General features: G+C 32.4%; 1 protein-coding gene and 1 long non-coding RNA gene across 5 annotated transcripts in view; one reads left to right on the top strand and one right to left on the bottom strand.

Moving 5' to 3' along the window:
* krz (kurtz) overlaps nucleotides 1-17250 on the top strand; it is a 308096-nt gene that overhangs the window by 223719 nt on the left and 67127 nt on the right. The window lies entirely within an intron of this gene.
* On the bottom strand, nucleotides 11936-12768 carry LOC135846118 (uncharacterized). Its single transcript, XR_010558900.1, has 3 exons — nucleotides 12643-12768; nucleotides 12224-12307; nucleotides 11936-12126 (listed from the first exon to the last, which is right to left on the bottom strand). It is a non-coding gene; the product is annotated as an uncharacterized LOC135846118 (long non-coding RNA).

Here is a 17250-nt window from a genome sequence, read left to right as displayed (position 1 = left end):
AATTTTTTGACACTCTCCCTCCTCCCCCAACCCCCTGAAAAAATTCTTCAAATTTTATCTCTTCATCTTGAAATTGAGGGAACCCTCCAGTTGAAGGTAAAATCGAAAATTAAATTTAACTCCTGTATAAATCTCATTTTGCAATTTTTTTTACACTCTCCCCTTCTCCCCCAACCCCCCGAAAAAAATTCTTCAAATTTTATCTCTTCATCTTAAAATTGAGAAAACCCTGCAAGTTGGAGAAAAAATCGAAAATTGATTTCTGCTCTTGTAAAAATCTCGTTAGAAACTTTTTCAAAATGTATTTTTTTTGGTGTCAGAATTCTTTTGAATATTTAGTCCGATTTTCAACATGAAACCTTCCTAAGTCCTCCAAACAATCCGGGTTCAATTGTATCGATCCCATGAAAATGGGAACAAATCAAAAATCAAAAGCAAAATATTAAAGTGTGTGAAAATTTTGAAAAAATGTTGCACTTCTGTTCAGACTATTTTCAATTTTACATTTTTCTTTTAATTTTTTCCAATTTTGAAATTTTGGCTTTTTCATTTCGAAAAAAATGTGTTTCCAAGCAGGTCTTTTTCTTGTTTATGAGATTTTTGGACAAATTGAATTCGAATCTCCCTCCCCCCCCCCACCAAGAGAAAAATAATTTTAAAAATGAAACAAAATTTAATTCATCCAAAAATTTTGTTTCTGTGTGAGAAGTCTGTCAAATGACACCTACGTTGAAAAAAATCACGTCGCCCTTCCTCCCCCTCCCCTCATTGCAAAAAATCAAAAAGCGCAATGCATAAATCATAGTTGGTTGAAATTTTTTGAAAATTCCTTACTTCTGGGTTGAAAATTCTTCTGACTAACCCCATCAAAAATAAACCTTTGCAAAAAATCAAAAAAATGATTGAGAAACCAAAGTCTGTATACTTTGAAAGTTTTTCATTTCTGGTCAGAATTTTTTAAAATAACTTTCTTTTCAACAAAAATATCTCTTTCCGCCCCCCTTCCTCGGCCAAAAAAAATATTTGGTCCTTCTTGTAGACTTATTAGCCCCCAAAATTGAAAAAAAAATATGAAAAATTAATAAAAACATCATAGTGTGAATGTTTTGTAAATTTTTCATTTCTGGCTGAACTCTTTTTTATAGAAAAAAAAAAATCTAAAAAAAAATTAAGGTACGAATTTTTCATTTCTGGTCTGAGGGTTTTAATCCTCCCCCCCCCCCTTCTCCAGAAAAAACCTCCGTGATTTTATAAACAATGTTGACGTCCTTGCGTGAAGCTCCTCAAGTTGGAAAATATTTTTTTTAATCAAAAATTGAAATCTCTGAAAAATTTTTAAAAATTTCTCAATTCAAATCAAATAAAAACCTTTCTGCATCCATCTTTTCCACTTTTCGAGAAATTCCTTCTGATTATTTCAAACTATTTTACACTTCTTATCTGTACCTACATAGATATTTGTATGGAAGCCTCAATGTTGATGGAAATTTTCACCCAAAAGGTTGAAATTTGACGTGTGCATTCGAAGAGTACCCTATGTAATATTCTTTTTGAGAGCTTTTTGTACTCAACTTCTCCTTCCCCCTGCTAGCTAGTACGTACTTCAATGTTATTTCATCGCTAGAGCTTGTCTTGAATGGCCCTAGGGGCTGAAATTCGACATGTACACCTTCAGCGGTTGGGGGGTCCCAAATAAGAAGAAGACGAGATTGATCGAGAACGAAATTTAATTCAATTTTTACACGATTTTCACATCGGAAGATTTTTTTTTTTTCGTAAGTTACCAATCGCAATTATTTTTTCGGCTGCCGCCGAAGCCACCGCTGCCTCCGCCGCCGTTATTTCTCCTTTGGTACTCGCGACATTTCTGCTTCAAGCATTGGTTAAGACAGCTTCCCAGTTTCCTGTACACTTCGGTACAATCCTAAAATGCAATTTTGAATTAGCACTCAGAAGAATAGTGAGATCTCGACGAAGTATGCATTTTAATTGTGTACACCTATTCAATATAAAGAAACACTTACTCCGCCATCAGGTCCGGGTCCGGGTCCGGGTCCTATTTCTCTTTCTTTAACGATACAATTGCATTTGCTGCACTGTTCTTTGGTGGTCCAGCCCTGTGGAAATTTTTGGTGAAATGTGTTGAGTGAATCATATACGTACAAGTACGAGAAAATGTGGCGTTTAAATACGCGAATACGAAGCGAGTGGAGGGGCAAGGGGGTTTGGGGTTGTTATTTTTTTGCATGGTATTGCGAGGAATTTTTTTTTTTCTAAATGAGTCCTTCTACATCAAGTGTTCAAAAAAAGTTTTGATTAAAAGTTCCCATTAAATGTGGTGATGTGAAAATACGGGGATATTTGTACTCGACGATTGAGTGGCTATTTTGATTGGACTCTCGATTAATGATCAGCAATTAATTTTGAGGTATTCTAAAGAAATTTCTACCTATGAAGTGCGTTGAAATAAGATGAAAAATTTTGAATGAGAATGAGCAAGTCGAAAAGTACATTGTTTGTGGCTTTTTCGATTACTGTGCTGATCAATCCGAATTCAATAAAGAAGATGAAGACTCGAGTGCTTGAATTAAGTATTAGGTACGAGTGCATAAAAATATTCTTCGTGCAAATAATTAGGATACTACATTTGGTACTCACCGACATGATGATTTATTAGACTTTGAAAAATTACTTTGAAAGAACGAATACTTGAAGCTGATGAGAGCGAACGAACTTTGATACTTGTTCGAACATCGAATCTGGTATTTATACGATTTTAGGTGGGTTATTGATGCGTATTTAATTACGTGCGACATTTACGTGTATGTAAACAAACCGTTATTTTGCCAAAGTTGTATAAGCTTTTTTCCGTTTCCTGCTCGTAGGAGTAACGTGTAAATCAAAACAACAATTTCTGATGAAATTCTGTTCTAGTATTCATTGGACCAACGAAAAAATAACAAATAGTGGAGATTGTGTAAGAAAAGGCTAATCTCGTAAGAGATGCTTGATAAATTTGTGTATCGAGAAATCAGTTACTCTCCGATGGTATAGCAATGGTGTGTTCATTTTATTTAGTTGAGGTGGTGATGCTCGAGTACAGGATAAGTAAGGTGGATGGCTCGATGTTGATTGAAGTGGTTTCAATTTTTGTGATTTATTGAAGAAGAAAAAAAATCGTCATTTTTTCCTATAATTTTTTCAAAAAACAGAATTTAAGCAGTAAATTGATTTTAGATTACGATCGATTTTTGATCTAGATGTTTCTTATTTTTGAGGTACAAATTGATTTTCTATATTTTGAGCATATTCGATTAATTATGTATGAGATCGAAAATCGCAAATGAATCGATTTTTAGCGTTCGATTAATCGAATTTCGATCGCGATCAATTTCTTAATTCGTTTTTGGGACTGAAATCGGTTATTCATTGTGAGCATGTTTTATCGTATGAGATCGAAAATCGCAGATGAATCGATTTTTAGCGTTCGATTAATCGATTTTTGATCATGATTGACTTTCCCGTTCATTTTTTGACGTCAAAATTGATCGTTCGTTTTAGTTTTTTTTTTTAACCGTGTGAGATCTACGATCACGAATGAATCGATTTTCTGAAGTTTGAGTAATCGATTTTTGATACAGGTCCCATTTTTTAGACAAAGAGATCGAAGATCGCAAATGAATCGATTTCTCAATGCAAAAGTCGTATTTTTGAGAGAAACATATTTTATTTTTCTCATGTGATCAAAAATCGCAGTAAATCGATTTTTGGTTTTCGATTAATCGATTTTCGATCATGATCGAGTTTTGAGTGAATTTTTGACACCAAAATTGATTATTCATTTCGAGCGTTTTTGGCCTAGTAAGATCGATAATAGCAAATAAATCGATTTCGGCTCAAGATCGATTTTTGTTCCAAAAGTCCCATTTTTGAGGCATACGTTCATTTTTTATTTTGTGCATGTTCGATCATATGAGATCGAAAATCGTAAATTAATCGATCTTTAGCATTGGATTGATCGAGTTTCGATCATGATCGACCTTTCAGTCCATTTTTGACGCCATAATTGATAATCGTATTTGAACTATGTAGTAAGATCGAAAGTTGCAAATGAATCGATTTTTGATCTTTATATCAAAAATCTTGAGTAAATCGATTTTTGACGTTCGATTTATCGATTTTCAATTATGATCGATTTTTGATACAAGAGTTCATTTTCGGAGCAAAATGATTAAATCCCAAGGAAATCGATTTTTTAAATTTGATTTATCGATTTTCGATTATGATCGATTTTTGATACCAGAGTTCATTTTTGGGGCAAAATGATTAGAAATCCTAAATAAATCGATTTTTGAAGTTCGATTTATCGATTTTCGATTAAGATCGATTTTTTATGCATAGTCCATTTTTGGGGCAAAAGGATCAAGAATCCTACGTAAATCGATTTTTTAAGTTCGATGTATCGATTTTTGATTATGATCGATTTTTGATACCAGAGTTTTGGGGCAAAATCATTAAAAATCCCAAGTAAATCGATTTTTCAAGTTCGATTTATCGATTTTCGATTATGATCGATTTTTGATACCGGAGTTCATTTCTGGGGCAAAATGATTAGAAATCCCAAGTAAATCGATTTTTCAAGTTCGATTTATCGATTTTCGATTAAGATCGATTTTTTATGCATGGTCCATTTTTGGGGCAAAAAGATCAAAAATCTTGAATAAATCGATTTTGAAAGTTCGATTTATCGATTTTATGAGCATATTGGAACTAGTGAGATCGAAAGTCGCAAATAAATCGATTTTCGAAGTTCAATTTATCGATTTTTGATACAGAAGTCCATTTTTTTTTTAGGCTAAAAGATCGAAAATCAGAATTGATTTTTGAAGTTCGATATCTCGCTCTTACTTTCTATGAAGCTTTTCCCAAAATTTTCGAGTTTTTAATATTTTTCACCATTTATTGAACTTAATTGGATTTTTTCATGATTTTTCTCTTAAATTGATTTTCTTGTTTTTTGACATCAAAATAAAAGCGACATAAAAAATTATTGTGTTTTTGTCTCTTCCAATTTTTGTTCTTGTAATTTGGGGCCAGTTTTTGTTTTTCGATTTCTTTCCCTTTCTCATTTTCGTCCGTTTTTAAATTTTTATTTTACTAAATTCCAATTAAGAAAATTTTTGCGCAGTTTGCATCGTCATTTAAAATTTACTTTGACAAGGCTGCTTCGATATTTACATTTTTCATTGAGGTATTTTTGTGAAGGTACTTCTTGGAAATTTCACGTTTGTTTTTGTAATATCTACGTTTTCAACGACAACGACACGCTTATCAAATTAATAAATAAAATACGAAAGTATAGAATCAAATAATGAAATTTTATTCAAATTTATGCTTAAGTATAATTTTCATAAATTATAACAAGAATAGGTAATTTTTTTCCTCCTCGAGTTACCAAGTACAATCATCTCCACCTCCACCGCCTCGTTTTTTTCTTTGATATTCGCGACATTTTTCTTTCAAGCATTGGTTAAGGCAGCTTCCCAATTTCCTGTATAATTCGGTACAGTCCTATAAGACAAAAGATAAAATTCAAATTAGTATATCGACAATCGAAAAATGAGTTCTCAAAATACGAGTATTAGGTACAATTTTAAACAAGTTTTATCAATGAATACTTACATCGTCATCATCAGGATTTGGTGGAGGTACTGGAGGTGGTAAAGTTCTCTCTTTGACGATACATTTGCACTTGCTGCATTGTTCTTTGGTAACTGTCTTCTGTTCCTGTGAACACTGTTCAAAAAAAAAATATGTGAAATAAAGTATAGTGTTGAAAATGATGTGCTGAAGAGTAGGAGGGGGGGGGGTCTGATAAATATTTTCTATCCCAAATTTTTAAGCATAATATGGTGCCAAATATTTTTTGAAAAATCCAAGTTTGAAACTAGAATTTTTTTTGAAAGAAATTCAGACTTTGATTTCGATTTTTTGCTTTGAAAAAAATTATCAGCTTTAGATATCAAAATACCTACTTACAATTTTTACCCTCAACCAAAACAATGCTTGTGCGTTTTCAATGTTCAGTCAACGATTCATCATCATTTCGACTAAATTCTACGTTACTACGAGTATTAGGAGTGACCAACTGGGCATTTGACCACTTCTAAATGATAATGAGATTTGAATCAAATTATTAGATAAATCGAAAGATCAACTTGAAGGTGGGCTTATTCAATTTTATTTTCTATTTGTAACGTATTACAGGACTTTAGACTATAGATTTCATGTGAACATTTTCTTGGACGAAATAAAAAAATTCCTCGTGTAATGAAGATAAACTTATATATGTATGTACGTATACTCACCGACATGATGATTTATTAGGTAGTTTGAAATTGGACGAAAGAACACTCGAAGCTAATGAGAGCGAACAAACTGTGATGCTTACTCGAACATTGAGTCCGTATTTATACGATTCTGGGTACCTTAAATGACCAGTGTATGTTATTTCAATTACAACACCTATGCTTTTTTCTCGACGTGTAAACAAACCGTTTGTTTTGGGTGATTTGGTAAATATACCTGTCAAAATATTTAACGAAAGTTGCAGGCTTTTCCGTTACCTACCTACTTCTCTTGGGTAGGAACGTTTTTCAAAACTGTCTACAATTGGTAGTAGGGAAATTTCATTCTATCCATACCTTAGAGAATACCTGAATATGTGAAATTTGGTCATTGTATTGGTGGATCGAATTTCGAAAAAAATCATCATCTTACTTATCAATTTTTTTTAGGAATAGGATCACTGAAGTGGTCGTTTTTGAATGTGTTTTTACTGATTCAGTAAAAATGTAGAAAATTAGTCCTAAAACTAGTATTACCTCCTGTGAACCGAATTCCACTATTTCTGGACCATTCTAGAGCCTCCAGCGTGATTTTCGATTCCGCCAGAATAGAATTTTGATTCAAAATTCTTCTGTTTGTGTAGGAACATTTTTAAAATCTGGTGGGGTTGGTGGCATCTTGTCCAAAGCTCCCTCCCTCCCTCCCTCCCTCCCCCCGAGAAAGTGTCGCCTGAAGATTCAAAGATGGAGTCCGGCATATGATAATAGGAATAATTGAAGTCCCCCTCCCCCCTCCCAATCCTTTGCGACAATTTTTTTTTAAAGAGGACGTTCGTTCTGCGAAATATTTTGAAACCAATTTTTCAACAAAAAAAAGTTGCCCTCACCAATAAAATGGGGGCCATTTTTTGCTTTTCAACATAAGACTCGCAAGAAATTTTTGGAACTGGATAGAGCCAGATCGAAAGAGCATGCAAAAATTTATCATCAGCCAAAATTTCAAGTTCTAAAGTGTATTTTTTTATTTTTGGCGAATTTTTGAGAATAAAATTTAGGCCAAAAATGAGGGGGAAAAATTAAAATCATACCAAATTGACTTAGAAAAGTGAAATTTGGGATATGGTCTGTTTGCGACCTGTCTAATGGATTGGAATCGGTTTCAAACCGTTGTGACCAGTTCTGGAGCCTCCAGTAGATTTTTGAAACTTGAAATTGCCGCAAAATTTCATCAAAATGAAGTTGGAAATCCGAAATTCAAGCAGAACTCTAGTCTGAAACTATTTTTGTCCATCGATTATTCCGAAGTGGATTGCGACCAATTTCAATCCGTTTTGGAGCTTCCAGTGAATCTTTAGAAAATTTTGCTTTTCAAAAAATGCCACAAAATCTGTTCTAATCAAGTTTAGCACGTACTTTGCAGAGTGAATTTCGATTTTCCAACGCCATTTCGACGAAATTCTGTGAAAGTTTCAAATTTCAAAAATCTACTGGAGGCTCCAGTAGTTTCCAAAAAGTCGCTGGAGGCTCCAAAATGACTTGAAATCCACCTGCAATCGACTTCATAGGGTATTGAAATTGGTTTGCAGAATTAATTTCGGTTTTATAAGTCTATTTGATGAAATTTCAAGTTTCAAAAATCTACTGGAGGCTCCAAAATGATTTGAATTCGCCAGCAGTCGACTTAAGTACGTGTTTTAAGTGTAGTGCAGCATTTCAAACTTCATTTGATGAAATTTTGTGGAAATTCCAAGTTTCGAATATCTGCTGGAGGCTCCAGAACTGCTCAAAACGGTTTGAAACCGTTTCCAATCGATTTTCAAGGTCGAAAATAGGGTATTTCTCAAATTTCAGCTTTCTAGATCAATTTGGTGAAATTTTGATTTTTTGCTCATTTTTGACCTGAACTTGATTTTCAAAAATTCACCAAAAATCGAAAAATGCACTTCGGCTGGTGACCAATTTCTGCATACTCTTTCTTATATCTAGCTTCGTCCAGTTGAAAAAATTTTGCTTGTAATGCCAACATTTTTCTTGCCAAGTTGGCTTTGAAATGTTCCAAATGAAAAAAAAAAAAACTTGCACACTTCACGAAACGAAGTACATACATTGCTGAAAAATAGCCATCGCGCATACAAGTTCTCCACACCATGAAAAAACTTCCTTTTTTTGGTGAAAATTCAACTCCTTCCATTTTGAAATTTTCAACGAATCAATTAAAAAAAATAGAAGTAGTCGAGAATGAAATTTTTATTCAATTTTAATCGATTTTAACATCGTAAGAATTTTTTTCACTCAGTTACCAATCACAGTTATTATTTGCTCGACCGCTGCCGCCGCCACCGCCACCACGACGGTTCCTTTGGTACTCACGACATTTTTCTTTCAAGCATTGATTAAGACAGCTTCCCAGTCTCCTGTATACTTCGGTGCAATCCTGGGCAAGGTAGAAATTAAATTCGAATTAGCACACTGAAATGATGAGCTAAGCAACCACTAAACCATGCACATGAGATTTTGTACTTACTCCATCTGGGTTGGGTTCAGGTCCGGGTCCGGGTCCTGGACCTATGTTTCTTTCTTTAACGATGCAGTTGCATTTGCTGCATTGTTCTTTGGTAATATATCCCTGTGGAAATTATTGGCAAATGGGTGATAAAAATATAGATAAATGTACTTACTATGAAATAATTACCTAATAGAGTTGAAAATTGAAATTAGGCACTACCTAGCATAAAAATAGAGTGGTTTGAGAGGGGAAGAGTGGAGGGAGGGAGGTAGGTCAATTTGACATTATTTTTCATCTCCAATTTTCTAATAGTCTTGTTAAGCTTGCTGTGAGGAATCTCCTCGCTTAAACTAGGTAGTACATATAATTTTTAGTGCATTTAAGAAAATAGTGGTTACTCACCGACATAATGACGTAAGTTGGAAAAAAATCACTTTGAGAGAACGAATTATTGAAGCTGATAAGAGCAAGCAAACTCTGATGCTTATTCGAACATCGATTTCGGTATTTATACAATTTTGATACCAAATTAATGCGTGTGTGATTATATTATTACACCTAATCATACGTAATTACGATGCCGATCTGTACGATGTGTAAACAAACCGTTTGTTTTGAATAACTCTCTGAAAATTTCTGTCAAGTTATTTTGATAAAATTTAAGCATTTCCGTTTCCGGATCGTATATTCGTATACTAATAACGTCGTTCAAAGATATTCTCGTACTACGGTTTCTATAATGAAATTCCATTCAGTCGCGCAAAACAGGAAAAATGAAATACTTGAGGCGTAATAGTGGTTGGAATTTTTAGAAAATGACGAACTTGAAAAAAAAAATACGCGAAAGAAGTTGCGATTCATAAGGTATGAAAATTCTTTTTTTTTTTTGGCAGCTAGAAAGTGGTGCAAATAGGTTCGAGTTGGGAAATCGATTCCCCTTCTCTTTGAATTCACATTTTAAATTCCAGCTTCGTAGGTAATTTTTGAAAAATTTTTCGAAATCAGAAAAGCAGAAAAATTCGAAGTTTTATGTGTATTCTATTTAGATGAAAAATTATACGAATTTATGTTTCCAAATTTCAATTTTCCAGAATGTTGGCTAAGTCGTTTTGAAACATCCAAAAATCCGTGCATTACTTTTGACCCAAATATCAGATTTTTGGGTTTAGAGAGAGAGCAAAGTTTCGGTCATTTTTGCTCTCGTGGCTCGGAATTGTCCAGTTAGTGGGCAAATTCCTTTCTTATACTCTGGAACACCTTATTTAGTTATTGAAAAGTGAGCAAATTGAATTTTTTTTTTGCTATAATGTGAAATTTATGTTTTTTTTGATGAGGTAGATTTTTTGAACGATCTATTACAATTTTCATTCGCATTTTTCAATCATTGCTGAGATGACTGAATTGTGTCCTGCTCCTGCTATTACGCTTTTGTGCTGAATTTTTGCCATAATTGTCAAATTATAAAGTATCTACTATTTTTTGCAAAAATTGATAGAAAAAGTCTCACTTTTTTCAAAACTCTAAAAAATCATATTTTTGTCAAAATTGCATAAAAATTATTATTTTTGGCCAAAGTTATTCAAAATTTCCCCTTCATCACAAAGATTTTTTCAAAATCCAATTTTTTGCAAAATTTGTTTAAAATTCTGTTGTTTTGATAAGATTTCAAAAAAATCCAACTCTTTTGCAAACATTAAAAAAGAAACAGATTTTTGTAAAAATTCTAAAAAAATCCAACTCTTTTGCAAACATTAAAAAAGAAACAGATTTTTGTACAAATTCTAAAAAAATCTTTGCTTTTTTTCAAAAAGTGAAGAGAATTCTAACAAGGGAACCTCTTGAGGTGTCCGTCTCCGATTTGAACGGGACTGCGATTTTTGGAAAGAGCATGTTCTAAAACCTCCAAATGCAAATTTTCAGCTGCCCTAGTTCATTTTTCGATTTTTGGCGAATTTTTGAAAATCCAAAATTGACTATTTTGGTGATTTATGCTTTTTTTTAAAAAGTACGTACTTGATCAGTAAAAATGTTCAAAATAAGTCCTAAAACTGATATTAACCCCCCCCCCCCCCCAATCCAAATTTCGCCATTTCCAGCCATTCTGGAGCCTCCAGCGCTTTTTTCAATTTCTCCAGAATTTTGAATTTGCTCCAAAAGGCGTGAATATGAAGCTGGGCAGCTAAAAATCGAGTTGTGTGTTATACTCGACCTGTTTAACGAATTTATCCACATTTGAGCCGATTCTGAAGCGGACACCTCAAGAGTGGTTTTTTGACCAGCTTTTTTTCAAAATAAGAAAAATTTCAAAAACCAAAAATTCCTCGTTTGTGAGAAAATTTTTGAAATTTGCGCGAATCCCTGTATTTTGTCTTTAATTAACCACTCGAGAGCAAATTTCGTCATTTCCAGCCTTTCTCGGGCCTCCCTTTAATTTTTGGATATTTTTATTATGAAAAAAGCTGTTCAAAAACCCACTCTTGAGGTGTCCCCTCCAGAATCGGCTGAAATGTGAGTAAATTCGTTAAACAGTTCGAGTATAACTCACAACTGGATTTTTAGCTGCCCAACTTCATATTCACGCGTTCTGGAGCAAATTGAAAATTCTGGAGAAATTGATAAATCGCACTGGAGGCTCCAGAATGGCTGGAAATGGCGAAATTTGGATTTGGGGGGTTAATATCAGTTTTAGGACTTATTTTGAACATTTTTACTGATCAAGTACGTACTTTTAAAAAAAAACATAAATCACCAAAATAGTCAATTTTGGATTTTCAAAAATTCGCCAAAAATCGAAAAATGAACTAGGGCAGCTGAAAATTTGGATTTGGGGGTTTTAGAATATGCTCTTTCCAAAAATCGCGGTCTCGTTCAAATCGGAGGCGGACACCTCAAGAGGTTCCCTTGTAAGTTTTTGCAAAAATCATGAAAAATCTTGCTACAATTTTGCCATCATTATTTTGAACAGAGTACTTGTTTCAGTTCAGGAGATTAGGTTTGTTTAGATGTATGTATGTACTTTTACAGGTATCATCATCTTCTAGTTTAGTATCCAATATAGAAAATTGACAAAAGAAATACGAGAGAAGTCAAATAACGAATTTTTATTCAAATTTACTTAATATTTTTCATAACAAAAACATAATTTCTCGCCAATCACCAATCACAATTATCTCCTCCGCGACGGCCTTGTTTTTTCCTTTGGTACTCTCTGCATTTTTCTTTCAAACATTGGTTAAGACAGCTTCCGAGTTTTCTGTATACTTCGGTGCAATCCTAAGGGAAGAAAATGAAATTCGAATTAGCATCGAGAAATGTGAAATCTCTAAGTACGCATTTTAATTACACTAATTGAATGTAAACCAACACTTACTCCGCCATCGTCGGGTCCATTGCCTATTTCTCTTTCTTTAACAATACAGTTGCATTTGCTGCATTGTTCTTTGGTGGTCCATTCCTGTGGAAATTTTTTGTTGTAAAATAAGTGATTTAAAGTATGGGAAGGTAGGGTACGAAATTGATTGGTGTGAGAGAGTGAAGGGGTAGGGAGGCCAAAAAGTTTGGAGGACTTGTTATGAAGAAAGCATTCTGTGTAAAATATTTTCGAAAATGGTCATCAACAAAAATAAAATGCAGAATTGATTTCGAAATTTTTTCTTTTCAAAAAAATGCCACACAGGACACTTAATCGATCGAGGATCTATAATATTGCGATGGATATACTATTTCCATTGCTGAACTACGTGCTTGAAAAAATTCCTAGTGCAATGAGAATAGAAACTGTATACTCACCGACGACATGATGATTTATTAGGTGTAATAGAGAAGGGTTTTCTTTGAAAAATTGATTCGAAACAACGAACACTTGAAGCTGATGAGAGCGAACAAACTTTGATGCTTATTCGAACACTGCAGCTGGTATTTATACCGTGTTCCGGATACCTTTCCTTAGCTGATGTTTTTGTAATTACACCACCTATGCTTGCTTTTTTTCCCTCTCGAGTAAACAGATCGATTGTTTTGGATAACTATACGCAAATACCTGTCAAAATATTTAGCGAAAATTAGCTATTACATTCTTTTCCGTTTACTTTTCACGTCTTTGGTAACGTGTAACAATATAACGAAACGACGATGTGTGGTGAAATTTCATTTGATGTTACGTTAAACAAGGAAAATAACAATATTGTTACATGAGTGATTGGAGTTGTACATAATTATGTGGGAAGTAGACTTTGAAAAGTCGTGTGTTACGAAATGAATGTGAGATGGAAAAGAACTAGAATTTTGAATTTGTTAAAGGTTTAAATTTTCAAAATATTGGGCCAATTTGCAAAATTTTTCCAAATTCGGAAAATAAAATCCAGCACTTGATTTACGATGTTGGTTCTCTCGTATGGATCCACTTCTCCTCAGAGTTGGAAAAAAAAACTCATGAAGTAAAAATTTGAATTCTCCAAATTTTTGTTTGAAAATTCTCCATTTCTGGTCAAAATGCTTCTGAAAACGTCACCTTTTCAAAAAATAACTTCCCTCGGTCCCTCAAACAACGTCTGTCTTCTTATAAAGACGTCCCTAAAAATTGAGAAAAAACGAAACTGTCGTTGAATGAAATAAAAGGATCAACTTTTTAAAAAATTTTAATCTCTGTGTAAAATATTTTTCTGAATAAGATTCATTTCAAGAACCCACCTACAAGCCCTTCAAAAATGTTGGTCCAAAGTTGGAAAAAATTATAAAAACGAAATAAATTGTACTTGAATCATTCAGTAAAATTCTTTCCTAAACTTCCAATTTCTGTCAGAATAAAAAATAAATGGAGAAAAAATGAAAAATTCACTAAGGTGGGTCCAAAACAGCAAAAAATGTCATCTTTTGTCAAAATTTCCAAATATTCGTTGGTCACACTTTTTGTTGAAAATTGTAGGTAGTTTTTTCACAAAAAATTCCAAAGTCTCAATTTTCTCCTAAAAATTATTCGAAAACTTGGTTTTGTAAACGAAAAATAGGAAAAAATGTCAGTCATTTTGTGCTAAACTTTTTGCTAAAATTGTCATAAGTTGGTACCTACTCGCTTTTCCAAAAATTGACAGTTCTCGCTTCTGTATTAGCAAAATTGCTAAAAAATTGTCGTTTTCAAAATTGTTTAAAAGTTGCGATTTTTTGCCAAAAATTGCCAAAAATGTCAGTTTTTCAACAAAAATGAAAAGTCTTGCTTTTTTAATTGAAAAATACGTACAAATAGGCCTCCCTTTTTGAAAAAATGTGTAAAAATATTTTTTTTTTTGCCAATAATTCTTAAAAGTTGTGCTTATTGTCTAAGTTGTCAAATTTTTGCTTTCTTACAAAAATTTAAAATTTGGCTTTGTGTAGCCATATTGCTGAAGATTTTCACTTTTTTACCAACAATTATCTGCATTTTGCCAGAAATTGCCAATAATTGTCAAAAATTTTAGCTCTTCAACAAATGTGAAAGTCTTATTTTTGTAGCTAAAATTTTCAACAAAAAAAAGCAGGCTAGAAAGTCTGTTTTTTTTTTTTTAATTGAAAAATACAAAGAAGGTCTAGCTTTTTGAAAAAAGTTCAAAAAAATCGATTTTTTTTTCTTGTCAACAGTTTTCAAAGTCCTAAGTACTTTTTACTAAAATGACATTGTCAAATTTTTGATTTTCTGACAAAAATTCAAATTTTCCAATTTTTTGACAAAAATTCAAATTTTTGATTTTCTGACAGAAATTCAAATTTTTGATTTTTTGACAAAAATTCAAATTTTTGATTTTTTGACAAAAATTCAAATTTTTGATTTTTTGACAAAAATTCAAATTTTTAATTTTTTGACAAAAATTCAGATTTTTGATTTTTTGAAAAAAATTCAAATTTTTAATTTTCTGACCAGAAATTCAAACTTTTGATTTTCTGACCAGAATTAAAATTTTTGATTTTCTAACAAACAGCCAAATTTTCAATTTTCCAACAAACAGCCAAATTTTTGATTTTCTGACAAAAATTAAAGCTTTTGATTTTCTAACAACAAGCCAAATTTTTGATTTTCTGACAAAAATTCAAATTTTTGATTTTCTGACCAAAATTAAAGTTTTTTATTTTCTAACAGAAATTCAAATTTTTGATTTTTCAACAAAAATTCAAATTTTTGATTTTTCAACAAAAATTCAAATTTTTGATTTTTGAACAAAAATTCAAATTTTTGATTTTTCAACAAAAATTCAAATTTTTGATTTTTTGACAAAAATACAAATTTTTCTTTGTGCAGCCACATTGCTGAAGATTTTCACTCTTTTACCAACAATTATCTGCATTTTGCCAAAAATTGCCTAAAATTGTCAAAAATTTTAGCTCTTCAACAATGTGAAAGTCTTGTTTTTGTAGCTAAAATTTTCAACAAAAAAAAGCAGGCTAGAAAGTCTGTTTTTTTTTACTTGAAAAATACAAAGGAGGTCTAGCTTTTTAAAAAAAGTCCAAAAAAATCGATTTTTTTCCTTGTCAACAGTTTTCAAAGTCCTAAGTACTTTTTACTAAAATGACATTGTCAAATTTTTGATTTTCTGACCAAAATTAAAATTTTTAATTTTTTGACAAAAATTCAAATTTATGATTTTCTGATCAAAATTCAAATTTTTGATTTTCTGAACAAAATTCAAATTTTTGATTTTCCAACAAAAGCCAAATTTTTAATTTTCTAACAAACAGCCAAATTTTTGATTTTCTGACAAAAATTAAAGTTTTTGATTTTCTAACAAAAATTCAAATTTTTGATTTTCCAACAAAAATTTATTTTTGTTTTTCTGACAAAAATTTAAATTTTTGATTTTTTGACAAAAATTCAGATTTTTGTTTTTCTGACAGAAATTCAAATTTTTGTTTTTTAACCATAAATTGTCAAAAAGTAACATGATTTCCAAGAAGTCCTGATTTCTGCTGAGATTATAAGTCTTTTTTTATTTCAAAAATTGTCAAAAATTCCTACTTTTCAATAAAATTACTGCAAATTGTCATTTTAAATTGCCCGAAAGTGTCGCTTTTTTGCCAGAAATTTTCAAAAAGGTCCTCCTTTTGATGAAATTATCGTCGAAGTTTTCGCCAGAAATCGCAAAAATTTTCGCTTTGGTGCCAAAAATTGCCCAAAGTCTCATTTTTTTCATAAAAAAGTTCAAAATACGAGTAGTTCAACTTTTAAAAATGAGAAAACGGATCATTTCAATTCGTAATGTTCTGTTTTTATGTAGGAGATTTTTTTTTCTGCGTTAAACATTTTGTTCACGTTTTGTGACCTTTTTTTACTGATGGTTTTTTTGAGGGGGCGAGGGGGATGATTGAATACGAGCCCTGCAATTAGCAGAAGAATTTCGTAACCCGAAAAAGCTAAATCAAAAGAATGTGCAAAGATTCATCACCAGCCAAAATTCCAGTTTTGATAATCGAATTTTGTCCAAAAATGAGGGAAAAAATCAAAACGTTATCAAATTGACCAGTATATAAAACTGAAATTCGGCATGTGCATTATTTTCAGCCCCCCCCCCCCTTCCCAAATTTATTAGAAACTGTTTGGAACTTTTTCGAGCAATTCTGGAACCTGCAGCAGATTTTTGAATATTGAAAGTACCACAAAATTTTACACATTTTATTGACAGGCAGAAGAAGCTTTGACCAATTTTCGAGCGTTTTTTCGAAAACTGTACATTTAAGAAAGTTACTGGAGGCTCCAAAACGGTTTTAAATCAACTTCAATCGACTTGGCGTATCGAAATTTTGAGGTGTGAAGTAACTTTTACCTTTCAAACTTTATTGGGAGAAATTTTGTGGAAATTTCAACCTTGAAAATTGTTCTGCAGACTTTAAGTACTATTCAATGAGCTTGGAACAGTTTCCAATCGTCGATTTTGATTTTCCCCCCATTTTTGGCTTTTTGATTTTTTTTTTTTTAATTCACCTAAAATCGAAAAATGCGCTTGGGCGTCTGAAATTTTGGCAGGTGATGTACTTTTTCATGCAATTTCGATTTAGCTTAGCCAGATTAAAAAAAATTTCTCCACCTCTTGAGATACTTTTTCTTGTAAGAAATTTTTTTTCGGGAGGGGGGATGAATTTCAAACAATTTCCCCCAAAAAAATCTCTTCAACTCGTCGTAACTCGTTTACTTGACCGCTGAGAGGTTGACTTGGCTGAATTTCTCACTTGCACTATTGCTACCCTTTCTACCACTCGAATCCATCTCAAAACCAAATTTACTTTCTCGCGAGCTCGCGATAGTCGAAAAAAAACCTCCCAAATAGAATGAAAAAAGATATTTATACGCCTAGCTAAATGACAAAGCTGAAATAGCCCTTAATAGGTCTCTCGGGCCATGAAACAAATTACTCAACTTGCTCTCCCCCTTCTCCT

The sequence above is a fragment of the Planococcus citri genome, chromosome 1 (genome assembly GCF_950023065.1).
Source record: "Planococcus citri chromosome 1, ihPlaCitr1.1, whole genome shotgun sequence".
Lineage (NCBI taxonomy): Eukaryota > Metazoa > Arthropoda > Insecta > Hemiptera > Pseudococcidae > Planococcus > Planococcus citri.
The sequence above is the reverse complement of the archived record's forward strand: the minus strand, read 5'-3'. Positions and strand labels throughout refer to the sequence as shown.